Source organism: Leptonychotes weddellii, chromosome 3, assembly GCF_054177405.1.
Source record: "Leptonychotes weddellii isolate Sample4059 chromosome 3, ASM5417740v2, whole genome shotgun sequence".
NCBI lineage: Eukaryota > Metazoa > Chordata > Mammalia > Carnivora > Phocidae > Leptonychotes > Leptonychotes weddellii.
The window spans coordinates 37502302-37516812 of NC_138371.1; the positions used below are offsets into that span (position 1 = coordinate 37502302).

The window sequence follows — 14511 nt, forward strand, 5'->3', positions numbered from 1 at the left end:
GTTAAGCGTCTGCCTTCGGCTCAGGTCATGATCCCAGGGTCTTGGGATCGAGTCCCACATCGGGCTCCCTGCTCGGCAGGAAGCCCGCTTCTCCCTCTCCCACTCCCCCTGCTTGTGTTCCTGCTCTCGCTATCTCTCTGTCAAATAAATAAATAAAATCTTTAAAAAAAAAAAAAAAGAAAAACAGAAATACATTTGCTCTCCCTCATTTAGTGTTTAATCCTACAGGCCTTGTTTTGCTGTGATTTCAAACCTCTAGTTATGCTTGATAAAGACAATTAGTTACATTTTGGTGCAATATAAGGAAAATAATTCACCTTCATAACTATTTAACTCGTATTCTTTTGTCCACAGAGTTTTTTTTTTTTAAATAAACTTTATTTTAGAATAGTTTTAGATTTGCAGAAAAGTTGCAAAAATAGTATATGTGTCTTTGGGTATCTTGTACATCCCACATTTAATTCCACCTACTATTAACATTTTACGTTAGTACGGTACATTTGTGAGAAACAAAAATCTGACATTAGCCTGCTACTATTAAGTAAAGCCATTAGTTTTTACCCAATAGCCCTTTTCTGTCCCAGGATCCCATCTAGGATACTATATTACTTTTAGTTGGCATGTCTACCTAGGCTCCACTGTATCATGATTGTCTCAGACTTTCCTTGCTTCTTATGACCCTGATGGTTTTGAGGAGTAATAGTCAACTATTTGGTAGAGTATCCTTCAATTTGAATAGTCTGATATTTTTCTCATGATTAGACTGGAGGAAGAGGGTTTGAAGAAAAAGTGTCATTCTCATCACATCATAGCAAGATACATACGATCAACATGACTTACTGTTGTTGGCATTAGTCTTGATCACCTGGCTGAGATAGAGTTTGACAGGTAAAGTTATTCTTTTCCTCTTTTTTATACTATAGTGTCTGGCAGCAAGTCACTATACACAACCTATACAAAAGCATGAGAATTGTGTTCCACCTCCTTGCGGTGGTAATATTTACACAAATTATTTAGAATTATTCTGCACAAGAAATTTGTCTATTCCTCCCCCTTGCCACCTCAATTGTTCATTCAATTATTTATTTATATCAGTGTGGACTTCTAGATAATTTATGTTTGGGTTATAATCCAATATAACCTTTATTATTAGTAATAATAATATAATATATATTTGTTACTATATTATTAATAATTATTAAATTATTATTATTATTATTTTGTATAAATTGTTTCAGCTTTGGCCATTGGAAGTTCTTTCAGTTAGTTTCTGTGTCCCTTTAATATATCTTCATTCTCTTGTTTTTGAGCACTTCTTTACACTCTGGCCCTGCAAGGCTCATATACTTTCTGCCCTAACACTAAAAATAGCTATTTTGCCAATAAGCCCAGATTCCTTTTATTAAAAAGTAGCATTAGAAACCAAGAGCTCCATGCTGGATGTCCGCATTCCAATGGGAGTGTTATCACTTTTAGGCCCTCTCAGTGAACAGTTAGGAGATATATATGTGTGTATACTAACTTACTTATACATGTATATCTGTGATTATTTCTCTCCATGTTATATGTGTATAGGTCTATGTTAAGCTAAACATAAATTCATACTGATGTCTCCAATTCTAATTTAGTACTCCATGATTTATTCTAGCCTTCTTCCTTGCTTATGTATTATCTCAAACTCCAACGGTAAGATACCTGGTTTCCATATCCTACATCCATGTACTTATTTGTTTATTCCCAATATACATGGATAGTGGTTTCAGAATTGTTAATCTATATCCCCTTGGGGAACAACTTTTCCAGAGTACAGTACTTATGTATACTTCTTTATCTTTAGTCTTAAACTCTACACTCATGTCAGCACCTCCCATTTCAGTCAGTGAGGTTATACATACATTCATAATTTATTTTATTGCAGCCTACATTACATGCTGGGAAGCCCTAATGGATGTTTTAAATTTGCATACATTAAGTTTCACTATTTTTTTCTGTAAGGTTCTACAGGTATTAACAAATGTACAGTGCCATGTAACCATCACCACATTACCATATCGAATAGTTTCACCTACCTAAAATACCCTCTATACTTCATGGATTCAGTTACCACTCTCCTTCCCAAACCCTGGCAGTCACTGATCCATTTTCATTTCTGTAGTTTTCCCCTTTCCAGAATGTCACACAAATAGAATCATTCCAGGATATAGCCTTTTCAGACATTTTTCCACTTAGCAACATGCATTTAAGAGTCATCCAAGTTGTTATGTGAATTGATTATTCATTCCTTTTCATTGCCAGATAGTATTCATTCGTATAGATGTACCACAATTTGCTTATCTGTTCACATATAGAAGAGCATCTTGGTTGATTCTGGTATTTGGCAATATGAATAAATCAGCTACAAATATGTGTATGCAGGTTTTTGTATTGAAATAATTTTTCAAGTCAGCTCAGTAAATATCTAGGACTCCAACTGCTTTGGTGAAACTATGGCTAGAATGATAAGAGACTGAAAGATGTTTGAGGCTCTTCCTCCTTTAATGACATGTTTAGCTGTAGCATCTATCTAGTGAATAAATTATTCTTTGAATGACAGAAACACCAGGGCTCACATGTTAAACTAGTGACTCAATTTGTTAGCAAAATAACTATTAAAAGGTAGCAAAATAGACAAAAGTACTATCAATTGAAATTAAACACATTTTAATAATAGCTTTAAAAAATCTTATTAAACTAAGAGAGGAACCAAAGAGAATTTGGTCATTATATTAATCCAAAGCCAACTACTATATTAAAAAAAAAATTCCTTTACATGTACTACTACCTATCACAAGAGTTCCTACGGTACAGAATAGATTGAAAGAGTCCTGAATACCTGAAAAAATATCATTCTTTGGACAATCACCTATACAATACTACAGCAATATTTCTGATGAAGTGTTTTGTAGGTTATATTTCTCTGAAAAGAGCAGATTAGAGTATCTGCACTGCTCTGTGATAGATTGAAGCTATGTACTCACCAATTTACCTCTCTAAATTTGTTTTATTATCCCAGAAAGGATAAGTTAAAGTCAATCTACATCTGTTAAGGAAACATGTAATTGGAGAGGAAATCCTTACTATGGAGTTTTTTTACTCGCCCTAACATATCATTTTTAAAAACTATCCTACCCTGACAGAACACATATATACTATAAAAATGAATTTATTTGACTGTATTCATTTATAACTGGTAAAAAAAAGTATCTATTAGATATCACCATTTTCATTTTAAATTCACACCTCAGTGGGTGCCTAGGTGGCTCAGTCAGTTAAGTGTCTGACTTTTGGTATCTGCTCAGATCATGATCTCAGGGTCCTGAGATCTAGCCCTGTTTTGGGCTCCGTGCAGGACCTGGAGCTTGCTTAAGATTCCCCCTCTCCCTCTCCCTCTGCCCCTTCCTCATTCACATGTGCTCTTTTTCTCTCTCTCTCTCAATAAATAAATAAATAAATAAATAAATAAATAAATAAATAAATAAACAAAACAAAACAAAACAAAACAAAAATAAATTCATACCTGGAAAATGGTTGACTGATACGTAGTATTCAAATTCCTATGCTTTTCAAAATTAACCAGCAGAAATCCTCTTCCTCGCAATTCTAAGTATTTGATTTTATAATTATTAGAGTATATTTATTTTATAATGTGTGCTAGACACTAAATATTTTGTATTAATTATCTTATTTAATTTTTTAATCATCCTATAAGGCAAGTATTATACTCCCTTTAACAGAAAAGGAAAATGAGGCATATAGAGTTTAAATACATTGTCATTTTGCAAAGCTAAAAAGTTATAGAGACAGGCCTGTTTCTAAAGCAAATTGAATTCTTATCTCAACCTTATAATTATACTAAGTATGTTCCAGAATACATAATAGTTTACCTTGATTTATAGATAATTACTTGGGGAATAAAGTACACCGTTGTTGTTACTTTTCTTGGCTTTTGATTTTCTGTGATTTTTCTGTGGTTTTCAAACTCAATTTTCTGAAATCATACCTATTTATTTAGAAAAGTATTAAAACAATGAAAAAACACAATTTTATTCTTTCTTTCTTTTTTCCCTTCATTTTTCCTTCCATTTTCTATTATTTAAAATTTTCTCACTTTGAGGGGCACCTGGGTGGCTCAGTTGGTTAAAATTTTCTCACTTTGTTAATTACAGATATTTAAAGTTTATTTATTGATTTTAAGTAATCTCTACACCTATTGTGGGTTCAAACTCATGACCCTGATATCAAGAGTTGCATACTGTTCCCCTGAGCCAGTCAGGTGCCCTTATTACAGATATTTAAAAATATTGTTACAGTATTTGTCTTCCTTGAGCTAATAACATAGTTGGGGAGAAAAAGCTTACAAATATTTTATAATTCAGAATTAGTGTAAATATAATAAAGTATAATTAAGGTAGTTTAGTATTGGCTCATGAATATGTAAGTGGATATATGGAACAGGAAAGAGAGACAAAGAATACATGCACAAATATAAAACAAAATGACTTTTGAGAGAGATGTCATCAATCATCAGGGAGAGATAGATCATTAATTTAATTTAGCTATAACATTTCCCCTCCCCCAGAGAAAATTTAAAACTATGTTTCTGTTCAAATTATAAAATGAAACTTTGTATGAATTAGATATATGGAAAAGACAGTCCTTTAAAAATTTCAGAAGAAAATATAAGGGCCATGTTTATAACTTCAGAATGTGAAAGGAATTTAAAACAAGAAAGATAAAATCATTAAGGACATTATTGAAAAATGTGATTATGATGAAATTGAAAATGTACAGTGAGCAAAGTCAAAACACTAGTCACAAATTTAGAGAGAATAATTACAGAACAAACCCTATATACAATTGATATCAAAAATAAAATAAAACTGAAAAATCAATAGGGAATATAACAAATTACCTAATAGAATATGGGTAAAAATCTGTGAACAAGCAAATATAGAAAATGAACTGGAATAAATATATTTAAATAGTTAGTTTTATTAGTAGTTGAATTGAAAAATTAGAAAAAAATACAACCATGAGCCATCATATTGCACCCATAAATTTGAGAAAAATTATATTCTGACAGTTACACAAGGGTTGGCAAATATGTAAAGAAAGATGAACAATTATATCCTAATAATGGAAAATAAATTGAATCAACAAATTTGGAAAATAATTTGGAATTATCTAGTAAAACTGAAAATGCACATAATCAGTTATTCTATAATTTTGCTCTCTATCCTACAGAAAAATTATTGCACACATGTGCGTAAGAAGGTGCTCATGAAATGTAAAACAGAAGGTCATATCAAGAGTTTGGATTTTTTTTTAAAAGATTTTATTTATTTGAGAGAGAGACAAAGACAGAGCACACCTGGGGGAAGGGACAGAGGGAGAGGGACAAGCTGATTCCTCACTGAGCCCAGAACCTGACACAGAACTCCGTCCCATGATCCTGAGATCATGACCTGAGCTGATGTCAGACGCTTAACCAACTGAGCCACCCAGATACCCCAAGAGTTTGGATTTTTTAAAAAAGACAAAGGTAATTATATCCAGCTCTTTCTGTCTAGACACATCAGCTTCACCATAGATGTTTGATTTTGTGGCCACCTAGGAGCCATTTCTTTAGTCTCTTGACCCTGTTTCTCTTCTTATTCCTGTGTTAGCCAAATTTACAACCGTATCAGTGGGATTTCATAAAGTTTTTTTCTTTTGCAAAGATACTGTTTCTTAGCCTTCTCTTAGCACTGCAAATAATGGTTTATCTATGCTTAATCAGAGGCCAAGGAAGAGAATTGGTATCTGCCTGATTCAGAATAGCAGATAATTGTGAAGAGAAGATAATCATTAAAAACACAGCATTGGAACTTTAACTTTTTTATTATCTACTCAAAATGATTCTCAAACTATGATTTTTAGGATCTAAGGATTCTTTAGGGTCCTTTAGGAAGTAGCTGCTAGGCTTTGTCACATTCTAGTATCCTTGCTTTCAAAGGTCTAATGCATTTGAATCTCCTATCCTGAAAAAGGCTGTTGAACAGTTTTAACACCATTGATCCACTCAACTTACTCCCTATGTTTATGAGGAAACTGATACAATCTAAGTGACATGAGTAGATAAAAATTAAGTATATTCAGGTTTCTACGTGAACAAGGAGGGCAATAATCACATAATAAACACTTAGTAGAAATGGGGCTATTTAATCCACAGAAGCAGATTTTTGGAGGGAAGGGGACATTGCCTTATTTATGTGGCTGTCATGAACAAGAGGCTTTAGATTTATTTTAATACCCAAGGGAAATTAATTACAGATGGATAGAACTTTTCCTTTCTAATTGTAAGACCTGTTAAGAGTAGATGAATAGTATGTGATGGTGACCATTGACCTATCATTGGGTTTCAGGCATTGGCTATACATTCACTCGGTAGCTATATGATATGTGTAGAAATTCTATGACAATGCAACTTTGTTAAAATATATATTTACATTTTCTTCTGATAAAATGCTTTTTTCTCATAGCAAAAATATGCTTTAATATTCTGTCATACCCAAGGAGAAAACTGCTGTGTCCTTCTGAGCTTGAAGTAAAGGATTACATTAAGTGGATTTTGCTCGCAGTGATTAAACCTGTTTGAATAATCTTTCTGCATTATTTGACCTTAATAAATACATACGCTGATTTTTAAAGGTCCAATCCCCTAAGTCATTCTATTGAATTTCTTTTCTTTTTTCCTTTTCTTTTAAAGATTTTATTGTTTATTTGAGAGAGATTGAGAGAGGGAGCAAGCAGGGGAAGGAACAGAGGGAGAGGGACAAATAGACTCTGTACTGAGCTTGGAACCTGACATGGGGCTCACTCAATCCCATGACCCTGAGATCATGACCTGAGCCAAAACCAAGAGTGAGATCTTAAGTGACTGAGCCACCCAGGCACACCTTAAATTTATTTTCTTAAACCACCATTCTTAGAATACTATTTCCTTACTCAGAAACACTTAAATGATTCAATTGTGCAGAGGAAAAAGCCCAAATTACTTACTGTGGCATTCAAGGTCTACCACTGGAAAATTACTTTTCTAAAAATATTTACCACTAATTAGCAGCATGAACACTTTGCTCCTACACAATAACCTACCCATAGTCCCTCAGATAAATCCTGTTCTTGCTCATTTCTCTATTTTTACCTCTATAATTTTCTATATTTCTGTTTCTACTCCATCTCTTGCTCTTTCTCTATTTCTACACTTGATAATTAAGAAGGTGCTCATCTCAGACTTTTTTTTTTTGTATGCCATTTTTTAAGAGAGGGAGAGCTGGGAGGGGCAGAGGGAGAAGGAGAGGAAGAGAGAGAATCTTGAGCAGGCTCCAAGCCCAGAACAGAGCCCAACATAGGGCTCAATCTCAGGATCCTGAGATCATGACCTGAGCCAAAATCAAGAGTCTGATACTTAACCGACAGCCACCCAGGCACTCCTTTTTAGGCCATTTTTTTACTCCTCTACCTGGAGTTCCTCCAAGCTCTTTTCCTGGTATATATTCTGTTGTTATTTTATCTCCTTAAGCATTTTATTTTCCTTTCCATGTTTTAAATACCACCTAGATGCTGATATATCATGAATTTGTATTTCCATTCATGACATCACAAATGAGATCAAGCTGCTGACTTGTCTTCAGCTGGATGTGTCACAGACATCTCAGCAAAGTGACAAGATATACTACTGCACTCTTGAGTTTCTTCCCCCCAAATTGTTTCTTCATAATTATATCCCCTCTCTGAGAAGGAATCGCCACACACCCATTTTCTCAAATCAGACACCTCTATGTCATATGTTTCATGGCTACCCAATGTCTAGCTTTCAGAAGACTTCATTTATTTTATCTCCGAGACATATTTGAAATCTATACACTTCTGTGCATCTCTCCTGTCAATATCCTTGTCCAAGCAACTCTCACTGTTTGTCTGGAATACAAAACTAGATTTATTCCTAGCAGTTTTATGAAGCTATAATTTAAATAGCATAAAATTCACTCATTTTAAGTATATAGCTCACTGATTTTTGGTAAATTTACAGAGTTCTAAAACCATCATCACTATCCAATTTTAAACATTTCCATCACTCCATAAGTTTCCCTTGTGCCTATTTAAAGACAATTCCCACTCCTGCGCCAGCTTAGCCAACTACTGATCTGCTTCCTGTTTCTATAAAATTAGCTTATTTTGATATTAAACATAAATGAAATTATGTGTTTTATGTCTAACTTATTTCACATATCATAGTTTTTGAAGTTCCTCCATGTTGCTTTTTGTTCATTTTTATTGTGAATAATATTCCACTGTATGAATATATCACATTTTGGTTGGACACTTGAATAGTATCCACTTCTGGCTGCTATAAAATTTTATGTATAATTTGAATAATACTGCTATGAATATTTATATACAATTTCTTTGTGTGGATATAGATTTCCACTTACCTTAGATAGATTCTTAGGAATCATATTACTGTGTAGTTAGGTAAGATTATATTTATCTTTTTTTTTTTTTAAAGATTTTATTTATTTATATGAGAGAGAGAATGAGATAGAGAGCATGAGAGGGGGGAGGGTCAGAGAGAGAGGCAGACTCCCTGCTGAGCAGGGAGCCCGACGTGGGACTCGATCCCGGGACTCCAGGATCATGACCTGAGCCGAAGGCAGTCGCTTAACCAACTGAGCCACCCAGGTGCCCTATATTTATCTTTTTAATAGACAGAATATTTGCCTGAGTGGCTATTTACATTGCACTTACATTGCAACCAAAAATACATGAATGATCCAGATTTTCTGTATCTACCAATATTTTATATTATTGTTGTTGTGGGTTGAATTGTGTCACCCCAAAAAAGATTTGTTGGCATTTTAACTCCCAGTACCTCAGAATGTGACTGTTTTGGAGATAGGGCTTTTACAGAGATAATCAAGTTAAAATGAGAATCTTTACAGACATAATCAAGTTAAAGTGAGGTGCAAGAGTGATCCCTAACCCAGTACGACTGATAACCTTATAAAAAAGGAAGTTTGGACACAGAGACAGGCTCACTGGGAGAAAGCCATGTGAAGATGAAGGCAGAGATCTAAAAGTGGAAGAGAGAGACTTAGAACAGAATCTTCCCTTACAGCCATCAAAAGAAAACAACTCTGTTGAAACATTGATTTCAGACTTCTAGCTTCCAGAACTGTTAGATAATAAATTTCTTTTTCTTAAGGCACTCTACTTGTGGTACGTTTTTATGGTGGTTCTAACAAACTAATACAATCAGTCTTTTTGATTAGGGGCCTTCTAGTGGGTTTGTAATGATAGCTCATTGTGGTTTTACTTTGAATTCTCCTAATGATTAATGATGTTGAGAATCTTTCCGTGTACTTGTTAGCCACTCATAATATTTCTTTAGTGAAATGTATACTAAAACATTGGACCATTTTAAAATTGGGTTGTCTTATCACTGAGTTGGAATACTTCTTTTATATTTGGGATACGGACCTTTATTAGATATATGATTTGTAATTATTTTCTTCCAGTCTGTTGGGTGACTTTATAATTTCTTAATGATGTCATTTTTTCTATTGTTTAATTATTTTCAGTGTTTTTTTTTAAACAGCTTTATTGAGGTATAATTGCTATATAATGAATTGGCCTTATTTAAAATGTATAATTTGGTAAGACTAAATATGTAGACACCCATGAAACCATCACCACAATCAAGATAATTAATTTATGCATCATCCTCCAAATGATTCCTTGTAATCTTTTCATTCCCTAGGCCTGCAACAATGCAAGACAAGTATTAATCTGCTTTCTATTACTATAGATAAACTTGGTCTTTTCTAGAATTTTATATAAATAGAATCATACAGTGTATACATTTTTTTCAGGGGGAGAGTAGGTTTCTTTCATTTGTTATATTTTGATATGTATCCATATAGTTGAATTTACTGATAGCTTTTTATTATGGAGTGGTATTCCAGTGTGTACGTATACCACAATATGTTTTTCATTCATATGTTGGTGATACCCTACCAGTGATGTTTTGTTAAACTCAGTCTCCTGGAATAATAATAACAAAAATAATAATGATAATAAATAACTTAAAAGCTCTGATTTATAGGGCATGTTGACTTTCATGCTGTAAAATGTTTCCAACATGGTTGACTTCAACTGGATAGCAAAATTCCTGATTACTTAGCTCTCATGAGCTGGTGGGAACTGCCTCCAGCCCACCAATGTACACTTCCAGCTGCATCCCATGTGTTTAAGATGGAAGTAGTCCCCAGTTAGAGCTCTACTATGGCCCTATTTATTCAAGCTAAATTGCTATAAAAAGAGAAATTATACTTTACAGCTGGCTAGATAAAAACAAAAAAGCATATAGCTCTTATTTACTTATTTATTTTTCAAAAAGCATATAGCCTTTAAAAGCTGCAGGCAATCAAACTTTAACAAGAAAGAGATCAGGCCTTGAGATGAAGTATACATTCTCTATGAAGAGATGGCTAGAGAAAGTGAATGATTAAATGAATCCTTGCCCCAAACCCACATTTTCCCAGACTTTTCAATTATGTGCACCAACAATTTGTCCACATTGCTTAAGACAGTTTTTTTTTGTTATGTTAATCACCATGCCTTACATCATTAGTTTTTGATGTAGTGTTCCATGATTCATTGTTTGCGTATAACACCCAGTGTTCCATTCAATATGTGCCCTCTTTAATACCCATCACCAGGCTAACCCATCCCCCCACCCCCCTCCCTTCTAGAACATTCAGTTTATTTCTCAGAGTCCATAGTCTCTCATGGTTCGTCTCTCCCTCCGATTTCCCCCCCTTCATTTCTCCCTTCCTACTATCTTCTTCTTTTTTTTTTTTTAACATATAATGTATTATTTGTTTCAGAAGTACAGGTCTGTGATTCAATAGTCTTACACAATTCACAGCGCTCACCATAGCACATACCCTCCCCAATGTCTATCACTCAGCCACCCCATCCCTCCCACCCCCCACCACTCCAGCAACCCTCAGTTTGTATCTGAATTTCAGAATTCCTCATATCAGTGAGATCATATGATACATGTCTTTCTCTGAATGACTATTTCGCTCAGCATAATACCCTCCAGTTCCATCCACGTCATTGCAAATGGCAAGATTTCATTCATTTGATGGCTGCATAATATTCCATTGTATATATATGTATATATACCACATCTTCTTTATCCATTCATCTGTTGATGGACAACTTGGCTCTTTCCATAGTTTGGCTGTTGTGGACATTGCTTCTATAAACATCGGGGTGCACGTACCCCTTCGGATCACTACATTTGTATCTTTGTAGTAAATTCCCAGTAGTGCAATTGCTGGGTTGTAGGGTAGCTCTATTGTCCACTTTTTGAGGAATCTCCATACTGTTTTCCAGAGTGGCTGCACCAGCTTGCATTCCCACCAACAGTGTAGGAGGGTTCCTCTTTCTCCACATCCCCGCCAACATCTGTCCTTTCCTGACTTGTTAATTTTAGCCATTCTGACTGGTATGAGGTGGTATCTCATTGAGGTTTAGATTTGGATTTCCCTGATGCCGAGTGATGTTGAGCACTTTTTCATGTGTCTGTTGGCCATTTGGATGTCTTCTTTGCAGAAATGTCTGTTCATGTCTTCTGCCCATTTCTTGATTGGATCGTTTGTTCTTTGGGTGTTGAGTTTAGGAAGTTCTTTATAGATTTTGGATACTAGCCCTTTATCTGATATGTCATTGCAAATATCTTCTCCCATTCTGTCAGTTGTCTTTTGGTTTTGTTGACTGTTTCTTTTGACGTGCAAAAGCTTTTTATCTTGATGAAGTCCCAAGTTCATTTTAGCCCTTGCTTACCTTACCTTTGATGATGTTTCTAGGAAGAAGTTGCTGTGGCTGAGGTTGAAGAGTTTGTTGCCTGTGTTCTCTTTTAGGATTTTGATGGACTCCTGTCTCACATTGAGGTCTTTCAACCATTTTGAGTCTATTTTTGTGTGTGGTGCAAGGAAATGGTCCAGTTTCATTCTTCTGCATGTGGCTGTCCAATTTTCCCAACACCATTTGTTGAAGAGATTGTCTTTTTTCCATTGGACATTCTTTCCTGCTTTGTGGAAGATTAGTTGACCATAGAGTTGAAGGTCCATTTCTGGACCCTCTCTATTCTGTTCCATTGATCTATGTGTCTGTTTTTGTGCCATATCATAAAAGCCATCTATGAAAAACCCACAGTGAATATCATTCTCAATGGGGAAAAACTGAGAGCTTTCCCCCTAATGTCAGGAACATGGCAGGGACATCCACTATCACCACTGCTATTCAAAATAGTATTAGAAGTCCTAGCCACAGCAATCAGACAACAAAGAGAAATAAAAGGCATCCAAATTGGCAAAGAAGAAGTCAAACGCTCACTCTTTGCAGATGATATGATACTTTATGTAGAAAACCCAAAAGACTCCACCCCAAAACTGCTAGAACTCATACAGGAATTCAGTCAAGTGGCAGGATATAAAATCAGTGCACAGAAATCATTGGCATTCCTATATACCAACAACAAGACAGAAGAAAGAGAAATTAAGGAGCCAGATCTGTGTGTGTGTTTTGTGCCACATACTGTCTTGATGATGACAGCTTTGTAATAGAGCTTGAAGTCCGGAATTGTGATGCCACCAGCTTTGCATTTCTTTTTCAACATTCCTCTGGCTATTCAGGGTCTTTTCTAGTTCCATACAAATTTTAGGATTATTTGTTCCATTTCTTGAAAAAAGTTGATGGTATTTTGATAGGGATTGCATTAAATGTGTAGATTGCTCTAGGTAGCATTGACATCTTCACAATATTTATTCTTCCAATTCGACTCGCAGTGCAGTACAGAGGAGGGCTGTGATGAACTGGCCATGTCTAGCAGTGGTGACTTCAGCAGGACCGACACACTTTCAGTGGGTCCCAGCAGAAATGGAAGGATTTTGAGCTCCCAGGTAGTAAATACATCCTCAGTCATCTAGACACTTCACATCGAGTATTGAAGTTCAGTACTGAGAAGAGGGATGTTGTGGCGGGGGTGCGGGGGGGGGGGCGCGTCACCCCGGGTTTAGCCTTTTTCATCAGGAGCCTGTCACTTGCCGTTCCCCGTTGCTGCGGTGTCCTGAGCTGTTTCTGATTCTTGTGTGACCCAGGAGATACTCTGTACTACCACTTCACCTCTGACATGAGCAACACGGAGTGGGGTTACAAATTCACTGTGACGGCGGGACACCTGGGGCGATTCCAGACAGGTGTGTGCGCTACTCTTTCCGTCCGCAGGCTCTTCTGGCCAGGGACCCTCTGTGGATGCAGGGGCCACAGTGTCACTGATGTTTGTGGCACTTCCATGAGAGGAGTGGCTACGGCAAAGCTGCCAACACCTCCGAGACTGTGGGGCTGGGAACAGATCTAGGGGCTCTGCAACCAGCGGTGTTCTTACACAGGCAAATTAAGGATGAGAAGATAAACTCACTTCCGGAGGAATCCCCCCGCAGGGCATACATGGGGCGGTGAGGGTACACCGTGTGTGTGGGTGCCAAGGGGACAGGGATGAAGGCAGCGGCAGTAAATGTGACTCAAGATTTTTGCACTTGGAAGCTGGAAGGTGGTCAGAAAACTTCCCAGCTCAGCTGGAGGAGGCGTCCATGGCTTCCCCCTGGCCCAGACCAGGCCGTGTTCTGCTGTGCGGCTCCTCTGGGTGTGTTCACCCTGGGAATCGTTACCCTGGCCCTGCTCTCAAAGACGACGTGGAAGATTTGACTTAAGAACAGAACCAGGGGCCTGGAAACTCAGAACCGGACCATGGGGTTAAGCTGCAAACCTCACACCTGCCTTCCAGAGGCCGGGGCCTCGGGCTGCACTTCCTCAAGACGGAACTCTCCCTGGTTACAGGGGAACAGGTGCAAGCGCCCCCCAAACAGTGCCACGGGGACAGGCCATCAGCCGTAATTCACCACGTCCCCTGGGCTCGGCACTAGACGGGAAGAGACTGGCTAGGACGAGTGCAGAGTCAGGCTCCATGGGATAAGTCTGGCCAGGGGTTTATCAATCTTGTTAATTCTTTCAAAGAACCAGCTCCTAGTTTCGTTGATCTGTTCTACTGTTCTTTTGGTTTCTATTTCACTGATTTCTGCTCTGATCTTTATTATTTCTCTTCTCCTGCTGGGTTTAGGCTTTACTTGCTGTTCTTTCTCCAGCTCCTTTAGGTGTAGGGTTAGGTTGTGTATTTGAGACCTTTCTTGTTTCTTGAGAAATGCTTGTATTGCTATATACTTTCCTCTTAGGACTGCCTTTGCTGCAGATTTTGAAGATTTTGAACGTTGTGTTTTCATTTTCATTTGTTTCCATGAAATTTTTTAATTCTTCTTTAATTTCCTCGTTGACCCATTCATTCTTTAGTAGGATGCTCTT

At 36.6% G+C, this 14511-nt stretch overlaps 1 long non-coding RNA gene across 1 annotated transcript in view; it reads right to left on the bottom strand.

The window, feature by feature from the left end:
- LOC145720495 (uncharacterized) overlaps positions 1 to 14511 on the bottom strand; it is a 313100-nt gene that overhangs the window by 82603 nt on the left and 215986 nt on the right. The gene's annotated exons all lie outside the window — the stretch shown is intronic.